The sequence below is a fragment of the Tursiops truncatus genome, chromosome 16 (assembly GCF_011762595.2).
Source record: "Tursiops truncatus isolate mTurTru1 chromosome 16, mTurTru1.mat.Y, whole genome shotgun sequence".
NCBI classification, from domain to species: domain Eukaryota; kingdom Metazoa; phylum Chordata; class Mammalia; order Artiodactyla; family Delphinidae; genus Tursiops; species Tursiops truncatus.
The window spans coordinates 44145525-44160878 of NC_047049.1; the positions used below are offsets into that span (position 1 = coordinate 44145525).

At 42.0% G+C, this 15354-nt stretch overlaps 1 pseudogene; it reads left to right on the forward strand.

Moving 5' to 3' along the window:
- The first annotated feature begins 4253 nt into the window (after positions 1 to 4253).
- On the forward strand, positions 4254 to 4915 carry LOC109549082 (riboflavin kinase pseudogene; annotated as a pseudogene).
- Positions 4916 to 15354: the final 10439 nt, after the last annotated feature.

Below are 15354 nucleotides of genomic sequence, written 5' to 3' on the forward strand. Positions count from 1 at the left end.
AGGGGAGCCAGGAGGCAAAGCATCAGATCTCCAGATCCCCACTGTCAGGCTGTGATGTGAATCCCCAGGACATGGCCCTTTACTAGGAAAGGTCATTACCTGTGTGACTTGGCAGGGCAGTGTGTACCACAAACTAATGACTCTGGGGCTCTGTCCAGTGTAGTTCGGCCTGCACAGGGTTAAAAAGTAAATTGAAATGCCCTGGGTGGGGCCAGTGTTCTCCAGTTCTCCACAGTTCCCACCAATCTCATCTGACATCTGGACAGCTTCATTCATGTGTCCACTCCTCTGCAGATCTTCGAGAACCATTGCAGGGAGTCCCGCCAGCCTTGCCTTTTGTTTTATGTAGATGCACTGGTCCACCTTCAGACTTTTCTGCTGCAGGACTGACAGTGAAGTGAGAGCTGGCTCCACCTTCCCTGCCTCCCTAGGACAGGACACAGAAATGCCCCCAGCAGCCCCCCTCGCCCACATCCTGCTCAGTCTGGAAAAGGAGACCAGGGAGGAAGGAAGGAGAACATTTATTGAGAAATGTTAGCAAGACAAAGGTTGGAAGGGGGCAGCGAAGACCAAGGGAGAAAGAACGGCTTTCTCCTGGAAGACCAAATGCAATGCTGATGCGTCAAGGTGCTTTTGCACATGTATTTCCCAGGTTCTTGGGTTTTTAATCATAAGGTTTTTCTTGACCTGTTGAGTAAGGAAGGCTGACGGAACAGCCCAAAGAGTGATGCTTCATGTACCATATTCTTCAAGGAGCTGGTAGTGGGGGTGCCTTTGACAGGTGTGTTCTGGGATCTCCAGAGGAGGGGGAACTGCAGGTTTAGGGAAACACAAAGAGTTGAGCAAAGTTGAATGAGTCAGAACTGAGAGGGTGATTGTTCTTCATTGTCCAGCCTGCTCCATCCCACAAGCTAGCACGTGTGGCTGTTGGGATTGAGAAGTGTGGCGGCTCCAAAGGGAGATGTGCTGTGAGTGAGTGTAAAATACACACCAGATTTCAGAGACCCACTATAAAAAGAAAAGTGTTCCCTATCTCATTAATAAGTTTTAGGTATGTTACGTGTTGAAATGATAACATTTTTGACATATTAGGTTAAATAAATTGTATTATTAAATCATTTTACCAGTTGTTTAGTTTTTTTTTAATGTGGCTACTAGAAAATTTTAAATTACATATGTGGCTTGTATTACATTTCTGCTGGATAATGCTGGTCTAGGCTTTTCTTAAAGTTCCAGGAGCAAAATACAGGAACACACAAGCTCACAGACACAGATACAACACACAGCCACACACACATAGCCACACACACACTCTGTTGAGGGTTCCAGGCAACTCCAACAGTTGGAAGATAAGTCTGCTGAACTTTTCTCTTGAAACTGTGATCAATTCTCGAAAATAATGCAGACCCCTCCTCGGCCCTTGGCGACCCCCTGCTATTGATCAGTCTTCCTTTTTTCCCCTTGTCGTCAGCCCCTCCACTCCTGCCATCTTTGCCTCCACCATACCCCACCTCAAACCCAGCTTAGGCTGTTTCCCACTCTTTTAAATGCCACCATAGATTCAGGGTGTGAGATGTGCTGGAGGGAAAAAAAAGTACTTACCCTTTGGGAATAAGAAGTCATTTTTCCCAGACTTTGGAAATTAACATAATGGGGCTTTTCTGCATTCCAGCTGCAACGTTGGATCTGGCAGGTTGGCTGTTCTCTGACATAATGCAAAACATAACTCAGTGGTCATTTCCATGTGTAAAAAGTTCAGCAGTATTGTTGGAACAATCATCATAAATCAGGAACAACTTTCTTTAGGGAATCTATTGCCACTTGATTTAGTATTTCCTGGCAACTTGCCTATCATGGAATGAAGCCATGATTGCTTCCTACACAAAATGTTATCTGCAAAACATCCCACCAGAAACCTATAGAAAGAACACTGACCAGCTTGCAAGTTTTGATAATCTGTGACTGCTTTTTATATTGAGAATAAATTTGACAATGGGACTCATTGTTAAACTGGACAATATATTCCATGGAACAGCTTCCAAGTTAAAATGGGGTTTATATGGCGTTTTACATACCATTTGTTCCAAAGGAAAGAAAATCGGACTCTTTCAGTTCCAGGAAGAAAATTCAGCAAAACATATATACTGTGAAATAAGAGAAATTATCCTCAGCAACTTTTGTGCTAACATGTTCAGTTATTATGAAAACAGGGAAATGTGAATCAGCTGTAGAGAGTAGGGGAGCATGACAGTCTCACATCCAAAATGTCCCAGAGCTTCTTTTAGACGAGCACTGTGAGGATGTGCAGTTCCTCACATGTAAAGGAGGAATTTACTCAGAAAGTACTAGGAGGAAAGGCTGGGAGACTCCCTCCAATGCCCTGTAGTAGTTTTGCCGGGGGCAGTGCGCTGTGGGGGAGGGGCGGTGGGGGGAGTTAGGGACTCAGTAGATGGAAATCTTGTCAGTTCACAAACCCATGGTGGCTCTAACCCCCAGATGACACCTGTTGTGGACGATAAGCCCAGGTCAAGAACAGGAGTGACCCTTGGCCAGCACTCAGCAAAGAACAAGGACACTCCCAGAAAACACCTGACACCCTCCAAAACTTAGCAAAGACACTGAGCAGAGATGAAGAGCTCTGTGCGGGGCCACCTCTGCTGGTTCACTCCTGAGCTGCCTAGCTCCCCAGGCCACTGAATCAGCAAAGCAAAACTTGAGTATTTAGTAAATCTAAACCTATATTTTCTTCCTTTCCCTTCCCTTGGGTCAGAACAATTCAGACTGGGATCTCAGTTCCTGGTCCTGGACAAATATTGTGCTCCCTTTGTAATGATGAGCACACAGAGAAAAATTGCCAGGCAAATGAAAAGATAGCAGAGTTCAACAGAAGGGACCACTCTGAAGAATCAGAGAAAATATTTTTCTATGAAATATAGTTTCTACAAGAGACGCGGGAAGCACTCCTGATTTGTGTTTCCAAAAAGCTTCAAAAGGACATTTCTTCTATGAAATTTGAGCAGGGAACCATAAAGAGAAAAACAAACAGGTAATGGAAGCCAGCATGGAGATTTAAAAAGAAAATGTTCATTTCAGATTGAAATGGAGGAAGTGAACAGCAAAATGGATCCTGCAGCAAACAGGTTTGATGGAGCACAAGTCAACTTTTACATCACAAAACTCAGAGAAAAAAGACAAAGAGATAAAAAGAATGGGAGAATATATAAAAAGCATGGACAAGAGACATGTTTAATATGTAAACGCTAGGAATTTCAGAAAAAGAACCAATAAAAATGGAGCCATTATTAAAAAACAATTTGGGAGAAGTTTTCCTGAGCTAGAGAAAGTCTTGAGTTTTCTGAAAATCAGACAAAAATAATGAAAAAAAATTAATGCCTAGACTTAATTTTGATAATATATTTTAATTTCAAGAATAAAAACAGATTCAGTGAGTATCCATGCAGATAAAGCTTGCCCCCCACTTCTCCTTTGCAACATGAAGAAGACAGAATTGTCTACAGAATTATGAGGAAAAAAGGATTGTGACCCAAATGGGATTTTCAGTTAAAATGTGTGTTGACAAGAAGTAAAAGCAAATTCCTCATATTACATAAGGAATAATCAATTGACATTGCTCTATTTTTGATAATGAAAATTAGAGAAAATAGATATCAGTACATTTTAATTTAATGTCATTACTAATAGGATAAAAATAGTAGATATGACTTCCAAAATCACGGGAAAAGTCAAGTTAAAAAAGATAACTGTAGTCTGTAAAAAGGTATAACTGATTCACTTTGCTGTACAGCAGACACTAACACAACATTGTAAAGCAACTATACTCCAATAAACATTTTTAAAAAAGGTCCATTAAAAAGAACCATAAAACAACAAAACCCATAAAACCATGTTTTATAGTAGACATAAAACTAAACATATAAATCTTGTTAATAAAATGATCAGGATAAACTCTCACTTTGAATCACAGACTTTTATATTGGGTTAAAGCTAAATATTTTATCAGTGTACCCAGTCAATCCCAAAATAATAAAAATAAGGCAATGGGCAAAGACATAAGAAGATGAATCCAAACAAAAGCAGGGCAAGAGACTTCCGCAGTTGCCGGCGTTCCGGAGCCCAGACACAGCCTCTGAGTCACTCGGCACCTTTAGTTCGGTCAGCGGCGTGAGGGTCTCGCCGCGTCGCGTGTCGTCCGCGCCGCTCTGCCCGTGTACGCCGGTGCGCTCGCCCGGAAGGCCGGCCTGCGGAGCTCCCGCCCGTGTCCCCCGGCTGGTCCGGGGGGTCCGGGCACGCGCGGACTGGACCGCAGCCCGCACCCCGAGCGGACGGGGTCATGAGGCGTCTGCCGTACTTCTGCCGCGGCCAGGTGGTGCTGGGCTTCGGTCGCGGCTCCAAGCAGCTGGGCATCCCTACAGCTAACCTTCCTGAACAAGTAGTAGATAATCTTCCAGCTGATGCATCCACTGGCATATATTATGGTTGGGCCAGTGTTGGAAGTGGAGACGTCCATAAGACGGTGGTGAGCATAGATAGGATGGAACCCATACTGCAAGAATACAAAAAAGTCCATGGAAACTCATATCATGCATGCTTTCAAAGAGGACTTCTACGGGGAAGTTCTCAATGTGGCCATCGTTGGCTACCTCAGACCAGAAAAGAACTTTGATTCTTTAGAGTCACTTATTTCAGCAATTCAGGGTGATATTGAGGAAGCTAAGAAACGACGAGATTTACCAGAACATTTGAAACTCAGAGAAGACAATTTCTTCCAGGTTCCTAAAAGTAAAATAATGGCCACTGATGGAAAAGCATCTTATTTATTCATTCACTGTTTTCTAATATTTTACTGCTCATAACTACAGTCTCATCTTGGTTATACTTTAAAAATCAAACATTTTCCTACAGCTGTGAATTAAACAGTACAATGTAGTTACCATATTATGTTCCAACTGTTCAATTAAACCCATCGTATTACAGTACTAAAAAGATTCATTTAAAAAATTTTCTTTTTTATGTAATATGTTGATTAAAATGGACCACTGGAAAGGTCTTAAGTGTTTTATAATGGAAATGAAATATATATAAATACGGGTAGCAGGCAAGTCACTAGTTTGAGATGAGAACTATAATTCTCATGGTAAAATTTTAGCATGCATGTACCTGTATAGCATGCTCTGCTAATCAGAAGGCTTATAAAAGTAACTATATTAAGCAGAGGGTTGACAGTTTATTACAAACCTAAGGGGAAAAATCCAGACTTGGTATTTTTTGTATTTTGTGCATTTATATATTATTATAGACATGAAGACTTGTGAAATTTCATTTTAATTAGTCATTTCCTTTAAGGGCTCAAATCATTGTACTGTGTTCCATTTTTGTTACAGCTGCCTCAGTTCTAATTGGTCTAGACTCTCTCCCTATTATTTTTTGTTTTTCTTTTAAAACAGTAAAATGAGTGTTTTTCGAATCTCTAGTTCTCATTTTTGTGTCGTATAACACTTCTCTCTTTTTAAGAGTAGCTATTCTTCAACATTTTTCTTAACCTTTGTTTCCTGTATACAATTGTCAGTGTCAGTTTTTCCATTTAGAATATCCAACTCTACATTTACAAAATGTAGAGTTTCATCTGCGTCTGTATCTGCCATCCCATCCCTTCACTGTATGAACAGTGATTAAGCATGTATCTCTTGCATTTTAGGAAAAACACCCAAAACTTCATCTGTAGGTTTCCTCAAAGTTTAAACGAACACCTGTCAGTTCATTTATATATACCAGTTTCTTAAACAACACAAAATATTTGTTCCCCAGCCCTACTCCCACCCCAGGAAACTATTTAAGAGCCAACTAAACTATGAAATACAAAGTTATTTGTTTTTAATGTGATTATATGTTCCCGAGCAAATGCAAACAGTTGTAGTTGTGTGTGCACAATGTAATTTAAGGCTAAGGAGTGCTATCTAGAAGGTAATTTTAAAGATAACTCATTATAAAACCATTTTCCCCTAATCTGCATAAATGAGAGAACTAATTTTAACAAAACTGTTTATATAATATTTAGAAAAACATCTAAAGCTAATGTTGGAGAAGGGGGAAGCAGGAATAAATTCAGATGGATTTTTACTTTGACTTTTTGGTGTATGAATTTATGGCAAACAATGTAGTATGTGTCTTTTTCTTTTCTTCTTTATAGAAATCTTAGAAAATGTAATTTAATGTTAGAAATCCTATACTTGAAAGAAGCCTCAATTATCAGTGGTTCTATGAAACAAAGTTAAAAACAAACATGGAAAACGTAAAAAAGATTTGTGTTTGAGTGGCTTGCGACTGATTGTGTCCTCTTTAAGTGTGAAAATTCTTTGATATTGTCATCTTACATTTTGTTAAATAACTATTGCTTTTGAAAAACCTTTAGTGTGTGGTTTAGGAGTTAGTTAATAGTGTCTACATTTTTTTGAGTTTTATATTAAGTATTTATATATTATAAGAAATTGCAGTAGGGTCATTTTTGCTTAGTCACTGTTTTCAGGCCTTGAAATAAATCTTGACCAAGTGATGTTTCTTCTTAAAAAAGAAGGCAAGAGTGGAACATGAATAGGAGACAAGGTGGAACCCAAGGCTGGCACAGTCAATATGATGAATAGTGTTAATTTATTCCACTAAAAGAAAAAAATCCTCAATGAAGATATAACAGGTTGTACTCTTCTATGCTGAATGTAAAAACATTAAATGTAGTAAACAAAAGTTTCTAGCAATACAACAAGAGGAAGAGAAGTGCTGTTGTAGTAGGTGATGTTGACACACTCTGTTGGGACAAATCTAGTGGACAAAAATGAGTAAGTGTGTAGAGGGTTCAAACAATGTAACTTATTTGTGTCCCTAAAATGGAGAAGGTACAACTTTTCAAAATATACTTAGGACATTTCTACAATTTCATCACAAAGAATATCTTAGTAGATTCTGGCAATTAAAATTCCACCAGTGGACCACCAGTCCACGAGTTTTTGGTTGTGTTGTAGACCACTCAGTGCTTTTGACAGATCCCCATGATGATGGTTATTGTCATCATAAAATATTCACTGAGAGCCTGTGATGAGCACGTCCCCCTGCATCTGCCATAGACAGGAGGTCAGGAGATTCCATAGCCATGCATTAAAAAGGAAAAGAAGAGGGCTTCCCTGGTGACGCAGTGGTTGAGAGTCCGCCTGCCGATGTAGGGGACACGGGTTCGTGCCCCGGTCCGGGAGGATCCCACATGCCGCGGAGCGGCTGGGCCCATGAGCCATGGCCACTGAGCCTGCGCGTCTGGAGCCTGTGTTCCGCAATGGGAGAGGCCACAACAGTGAGAGGCCCACGTACCGCAAAAAAAAAAAAAAAAAAAAAAAAAAAAAAGAAGAGAAACTAGGCTTTGATCCATTGTGAATGACTCCCAAGCTCTGATTCTTCATCTAGATGGCAACTGTTGACCCCTCGGTCAATGATGGAATTAAAATCTAGTTAGTGTCCATGGAGCAAATAGATTCCATTTCCAACATGAGGACAGCGACCTTTTACTCATTCTCTCCCCTGCCTTGGATTTCAGACTTACAGACTTAAAAGGACTGCTGTCGTGGAACGAGAATAACTCACTCTAGAAGGGCTGTGTTTTGGTAAAAGCGATTTTTATTATGGAGCCTAAGGTGCTCTGGAAATATAAACTGTGTAACTCGTGAAGGCATGTCTCATTTTGAGAAGCATTGCAGGAGCACATGTTATCCTTTATAGAGTGATTATAAAATGATTTATAAAGTGATTCTTCACTGCACAAACTAACTCAAGGGACCTTAAATACTGAACACTCTTAGTGTGTTGCAAGCTAGATTAGGGTTCCACATGACTTTTCTGGAATGCATTTATTGCAGAAGGTACAGCCAATGTGCCCCTAGGAAGGAAAATCATTGAAGCTCTCCATGGCCATCTGGAGTGTAAAATGAAGAGACCATGTGTGGTCTGGACAGGAGTGATCTGTGCCTAAAACTAAGTCACCTGGTGCAAGGTGAGTAGATTGTTTTTAGTAAGTAGATAATTAAGAAAAAGCATGGGCATGTGCTCCAACATGCTGTGTGGGCTCCATTCTAACCACCGACTCAGCAGTGACTGTGTTTTTAAGGAGATGAACTCCCTGGTATCCTCATCCAGGTGAGTTGAAAGTGATCAAGAAGAAAAGCTCCCCAGGGTCCCTGAGGTTGCCAGAGCCCTGCTTGCTCTGTCCTGGGTCACCCTGCGTGCGAGGGAACGGAGTTGAGATCATATACTCTCTGTCTGAGAAGTGCACGCCTATTTACATACATACACAATCTCCTTGAGAGCTCCTTTGAATTCAGACACATCAGTTATTTGCAACTGCATGATTTCATTCCACACGGTGGTGATATTTTTTTCTCCAAATATGGACTCCTGAGGTGGTAATAAATAATGCAGTCTGGGCGTAGGAAATGGAGTATCCTTCCCCCAGGGTTATTCCAGGGAAGCAGGGACGGAAGCCGGCCTTGCTATTTCAGGAAAGCTGGTGGAGGTTGGATTGGAGGGCTGGTAGCTGGGCGGCAGCTGTCCTCAATCTTGTGGCTTTAACAGAGGGGAGCTGCCAGATTTACATTGTTCAAACACTTAACTAAATTAGCTATGAAAAGAAGGATGGGAGGAGCCCCGCTTAGTGGGGGAATTCAGGCCTTCTGGCTTCACACACTTTACGCACACACACTTTACACACCACACACACACACACATGCGTGCGCGCGCGCGCGCGCACACACACACACACACATACACACACACACACACACACTGATTTTCCCCAAGAGTCTTCCAGGGGGTACTGGAGAGAAATTGTGTGCCCCTTATAGCAAGATTAACATGACAAAAACAGTGAAAATGCCTGCTTTAGAAAGTTGTGCCTGGAGCATCTGGTCAGGGTTGCCGGGCTCTGGGCCTACACGCTGGGCTGAGAGTCTAAGTTAGACCCTGGATCAGCAGACTGAGGACTAGTCTAGGGCAGTGGATCCAAAAAATAAGGATGAGAACCCAGAGGCTTCAGTTCTGAGGACAGGAAACACTGGATGAAGGCAAGTGGTGTAGGTCTGGCTCTCTGAGTCCCTTTGAAATCATCTCTGCTCTACTGGATTTTCAGTTTAGCGATTGTTGGTTAGGGGACAGTTGCATCTAAGAATGTTAAATATTGGCTCTTTGTCAAGTTGGTGTTTTCGCTAGTGGATGGCCACAGTGCTCTGTCATTGAGTTTATCCTCTTTAACATTCGATCAGTGAGTTGAGTAACACCATGGAAGACATTTATCTAACATTCTAATAACTTAAAACATGAAAGCATATACAATGGAAAACAGAATCATGATTTGAAATAAATTTGAAAAATGGCAAATTGAGCCAAGACCAACAAGGTGAAGCTTCTTAGGAGTACACGGAAGATTCTAAAATTCGATTCCAGAAATCCATTTCATAAGCATAATATAGAAGAACTGTAGCTGGGCAGATGCAGCATCTAAGGAGACACTCTGTGACCTCACTTTAGCACATAGTGAGTCATGGGGAGCCAGGACTGTCCTGTGGCAAAGAAAGAAACAGCCCAGGCAGCTCTGGCAGACCCTGATCTGGCTCAGCTCCAAGAACCCTGAAGACCCATGGACAAGCCAGGAACTGACACCTTCTCACAGGAGGAATTTGTAAAGGAGCCTGGGTTATTCATCCTGGAAAAGACCTCTCTAAGACATGGTCTCCATCTCTGAAGACTCTCATGGAGGACTGGAAGCAACTGCTCAGACAGACCTGGGGGGCAGAAGTCACAGGAAGGAACACTTGGGCTTAAAATACAAAGATATTCTAATGACTCAAGGTCCAAAAAGCGGGTGCCTGCTTTGTAAAGCGAGTACTGAATATCTGAGCAGAGGAAAGAAGGCCTATGCCATCACTAAGACACCTCTGGCACCATGATTCTCTGGAGTCTATGTGGATATAGTCTAGTCCTCTTTAAGAAGCAAAATCCACTCCTTCCCCTGGATAATGACACGAAACACCTTTAATCAATGGGACTTCTCAAAGTGACCTTTGGGAGGCTTAACTGCATCTTCCCTAAGTGGAGATAAGGAGTTCACTCTATCAGCCCAGAGGAATCCTCCAGGCTGAGGAGGCCCAGCTGAGACTATGGCATGTTCTGGGCCTGGCCTGACCTTCCTGGGCCTCCAGGCCGAGGTTCCGCTCCTTGGGGAACCTACCGACTGAGCTGCTGTGCAGCGACTAAGGCTCATACACCAGAAGATTAGCCTCACTGTGTGTTCCTATCACTGGACTATGGCCAGACTGATGCTCTTCCTGTTCCCATTCTGGGGGATGGCAAGGGAGCTGGGGTTGGAGGAGCCTTTGATAAAGCTGCACAGGTCCCAGGAACCATCACAGAACCCTGGTCTGGAATTTTATTCCTAAATTGGTAGCAGAAGAGTTTCCAGATGGCCTCTGCTCTACTCAATCCAGGTCCCACTTCTGTCTGTGCTTGCTGGGTTGACCCTGGACAAGTTATTTGTCCTGTCAGATCTCAGTGTCCTCATCTGTAAAAAACAGTGGTTAACTTGGTGATTGTCGTGAGGTTTAAAAATATAAGCGTGTACACCGTACACCATAGAACAGTCTACAGCCCACGTACCATGGGCACATTTTGAGGCCCCAGGTTATTAATTGTTGCTGTTCTCATTATTTTAGGTAATTGCATGCGCCTATTTTATTTTCTATGTTACCAGTTCTCTGAAGGTAGGACTTTAGGTCTTATAAATTTTTCTATAACTCGGAACTAGTTCCGAATTTGGCATATAACAGTTGCCAAGGAATATTTATTCCACAAATAAGTAGCTCATATTTTAATATAATGTAATGTTAATTAGAGAAAGACCATCAACAGAATGAAATAGGTAATTTGAGGTAATAATAAAAATAATGAGCAATTATTAATTGCTTCCTTTGGGCCGGACACTTTACATGCAGTCAAGTGCAGCACTGAATTCTCACAATAATTCTCAGAGGAAGAAACTACTAACTCCACTTTAAAGATGGAAATACTGAGGTTCAGAGTTTAGATGACTTGCCTAGAAGCCCATAGTCTGGACCTGATCCCCCAGGGGTGTCTCACACCACAGCCTGTGCTCTCCATCACCAGGTGACCAGACATCGGAGCTGATCCCATTTCATACACAGTAACTGTATGCAGTGGGACTGGCCCCACACCCCCCAAGCTGCTTCCAGATCTGATGGCAGCGCCACATTTAGCCCTTACATGGAGCCCTGGAGAAGCCGTGCTCCTTAGCCCAGATTCTAATCAGTAACCTCACACTTTCTGTACACATCCTTGCTGAGTGTGACTGCATGGGGAGCATCTGTTCTGGAGATGGGCCACCCCCGACGGGCTCCTCTGCTTCCTGTCCTCTTAGGGGCACACAAACAGGGACAGACCTAGCTGCATGAGTCTTGACAATCATCATCATCATCGTTATCCCTTTGCTGTCAAGAATATTCTGAAAGTAAATGTGAAGGTCCTCCTCCCAAGTGAAACTCCTTGTACAGTTCTGGGGTGTCACTTCAATGCATGTACTATGCCTCATTTATTGTAACCTCTCCCAGAAATACATAAACTGAAAATTAGATTAACTGGGAAGACCTCTTAAATACCAGTTAATTTGGATGTGTTTGCTGGACTTGAGTTAACCTGACTAATTAAGTATAGAGTTACATTTAAGTTACCCACTGAAGATGGGTGTTGTCCTCATAAATATCAACAGGTTCATTTACTTCTACTTGCTGTGAAGCCACAGAATTCAAAACCAGAACTGCTTGTGTGATTTGTTGCATATACTGCACTGCCATGATCTTATTGAATGTATTTTTTAATATCCTTTTTATATGTGTTCCATTTCAGTTAAGTGGTCTGGAAGGAACCAGGACCAAAAAAAAAAAAAAGATGAAAACTTCTCCCCCAGAAAATGTGTTTACAAAATATTCTTCTTTGATGTTTCAGTAACGGAATAATTTTGCACGTAGAGCTCCCAATTTACATTTTCTTCTTTCTATTTTTACACAAAGCCTTTTTTTATCCCTTCAGAGCAACAGATAAACTGAGACGTATTTGTTAAGGTGGTAGACAGATGAAAGGGATGAGCACGAAGTCTAGAGCAGGGGGTGGCAAACTTATTTATAAGAGGCTGTAACATTTTCAGTTTTGCAGACCATATGGAACTACTCAAGTCTGCCATTGCAGTGTGAGAGCAGCCATAGATGATACATCTAAATAAGTGTGTTGGGTCCCAACACAACTTTATTTACAAAAACAAGCAGCAAGCAGATCGGATCTTCCAGCATAGTTTGCCGACCCCTACTCTAGACAGTCAAACACCTCAGTTCAAGCCTTGTCTCCATCACCTATCGGTTCTCACTGTAGGCTGTGAACCTCAGTTTCCGCATCCGTAAATTGGGTATGCAGCACATATTTCAGAGAGTTAGAGGTTAGGTGAAATGTAGCACTTCTGAAGCACTAATTAAATGTGTGCCTCTAAAATAAAAAGTGAGAGGATCATCCACACTGTCAATGAGGTCAGTGCAAGAATTTTTTTGTTGGATGTGAGGCTGAATTAGAAATAATTCCTGCCCTGTGGCTGTTCTTTGGTCTTTTGACTTCAGCTTACTTGAAAGAATTAAAGAAGAAATAATTGCATGGGATTTATTTATTGACTGCAAAAATAATGTTAAAAATATTTTCTTCTGTGTTGCTCAGTAAGGCCACAATGATGATCTGGCCAAAGCAAGTTCTCCGACAATCTTGCTTTACCCTGAAGGGTTTTTATGTTTTTACTTCATGGGTAATATCAATCACCTTATTTTCCCATTTTTCCATGGCCATCAGGAATCTCGAAATGAAACCTGTTGTTCAATTTTCAAAATCTAATAGTTCGAACTTTATAATAGTAATAAAACTAAAAATAAGAAAATTTTATTGAGCACATAATATGTGGCAGTGTTCTAGGCACCGGGTTATGGTGAGCCTCGAGACTCACACGTTTCCAATCTCTTGGAGCTTTCCTCTTATTGGGGAGCTAAATAATAAACATGGTAGCACAAATATTAAATAATTTTCAGGGTGACAGAGTGGTGTGATGAAAATAAAGCATCCTGACATGGTAGAGAGTGATGGATGGAGGGGTGCATTTTAGAAGTGATTGAGGAAGTCTTCCAAGGAGCCGTGTGAAAGGCTGGCAGGGAGGAGCACGAGATCCTGTGTGGGGAACACAAGTAGCGGGTTGGGACCCAGCAAGAAGGGCAGAGGGGTTTGAGCAGAGCAGGCAGGAGACTGGAGCCGAGCAGAGGGTGCGCCAAGGCTTTCCCTGGTGGGTCGTTTCAGTGTTATAAGAAGCCACGGGGAAGCTTCCAGCCGGGGAGCCCAGAAGCCTGGATGTTCACCACACCCCACACCTGCCTCACCATTAAAATGGCATTTCTCCCCCTCCCTGCCATTCCTCTGAAGCTGCTGCACCTCTTGGAGTTACCAGTGTTCTTCTAGTAGCAAATTTAGTAGATGCCCCCATCAGTTTACTTAAAATATTACATACAATAGCATTCACTCTTTTTGGTGTCGAGTGCTAGGTGTGTTGAGTTCATGGGGTCCTGTAACCAGCCCCGCAGGCAAGCAGAGCTCCTGTTAATCCTCTATCTTACAATCCCAGAAGCATTGACACAATTGCCCATTTTCTCTCCTGATCTCTTCCTGCTGTGAACTCTTGGTGTCCTTTAGCCTTTTTCTTAAACACTGGGTTTCTCAGGGTTTCATCCTCAGTCCCTTTCTCCTCTCACTCTGTATTTTTTCCCTAGGGATGCCCACCCATCCCTGGCTCCAGCTGCCGGCCCTCCCCTTCTGGATGCCTGCAGGGACCATGGGAGCCCTCACTCCCTGGAGTCTGCTCAGATGACAATTCTTGGTACTTCTGCTGACTCCTACTTAAAATTGCCTCTGCTATCCCAGCTTCCCCAGCATTTCCTATCTCAGTTTCTCCTGTATGCCATTTCATAACCTTTATCACACCCTATCATACAATGTACTGATTCATTTCTTGTCTGTATTCCCACTAAGGATAAGCTCCAGGAGGGTAGGGGATTTTACCTGTGTTGTTAGATTTTCAGCATCTAAAACCATGCTTGGTATATAATAAGGGTTTAATAGTTTAATAACTATTTGTTGGGTGATGGAATAATATTGATGATCTGGTGCTTATTTGGACATCTTACTCTAATGCTCCCAGTTCCTCAAAGGCAACTGCTCAGCACTATTCTCAAGTCCAGCTTCCCCTTGGGGATGAGAAGGAGTTGAGTTCCATGGTATAGATGAGGGTTCTGAAGCCGGGGCCACTCTGGGGATAGGGATATCAGTGGACGCCTTTGGTCTCTTGCCTCCGCTTGCCTGGGCCCACTTGTCTCAAATGTCTAAAAAGATCCAGTGTCTTCCAGAAAGGGGGCCCACCTATCTCAATGGTCCTGGACACAGGAGAAGTCCCCTTAACACATTATTTTCCCTAGGATGTCATGGGGTATGACAGCTATCATGAGTAAAGATTAATAGTCAAGACCGCTGCACTCATGGTTAGAAGAATGCCTAACACACAGTAGTCATTCAATAAATATTTGTTGAATAAATGAATACATGCTTAGCAATTTTAGCTATTTCCAGTGTAAAACTAACTCATGCTTTACTGTGATCTGGTTAATCAGTTCCTTCCTCTGGGACTGAGAAGAACTGATAACGTGGTTCTAGTCATCCACTCTTCCTGTCGAGGGCTCTGGTTTCTCAGAGGGGCTCAGTATGGTTTCCATTTCCCTCTGAGTATAACTAGGACACTGAGGGGTAGACATGGCTGCTTTTAAATGATATTTAATTAAATTGAATGTAATTTATAAAATTTTTCCCCAGCTTTTTTCAGGTATGATTGAAAAAAATTGTATATATTTAGGTTATTAATGTGATTTTTTTAAAGGTGGACAATGTGATGCTGTAATGTATATATACATTGTGAAATGATTACCACAGTCAAGTTAATGAACATGTTCATTACCTCACATAGTTACCATTTTTGGGGGGGGGTAGTGAGAACACACTTAAGATTTACTCTCAGCAAATTTCAAGTATGCAAACGAAAATAGCACAAACTATACTTACACTCCTGAATGCCCACTGAGGTGCCTGGACCACTGACCAGAGCTCCATATGTAGAATGAAGCCAAGAGACCAAACTGACTCAGACAAGCATATCTGAAGGAAGAA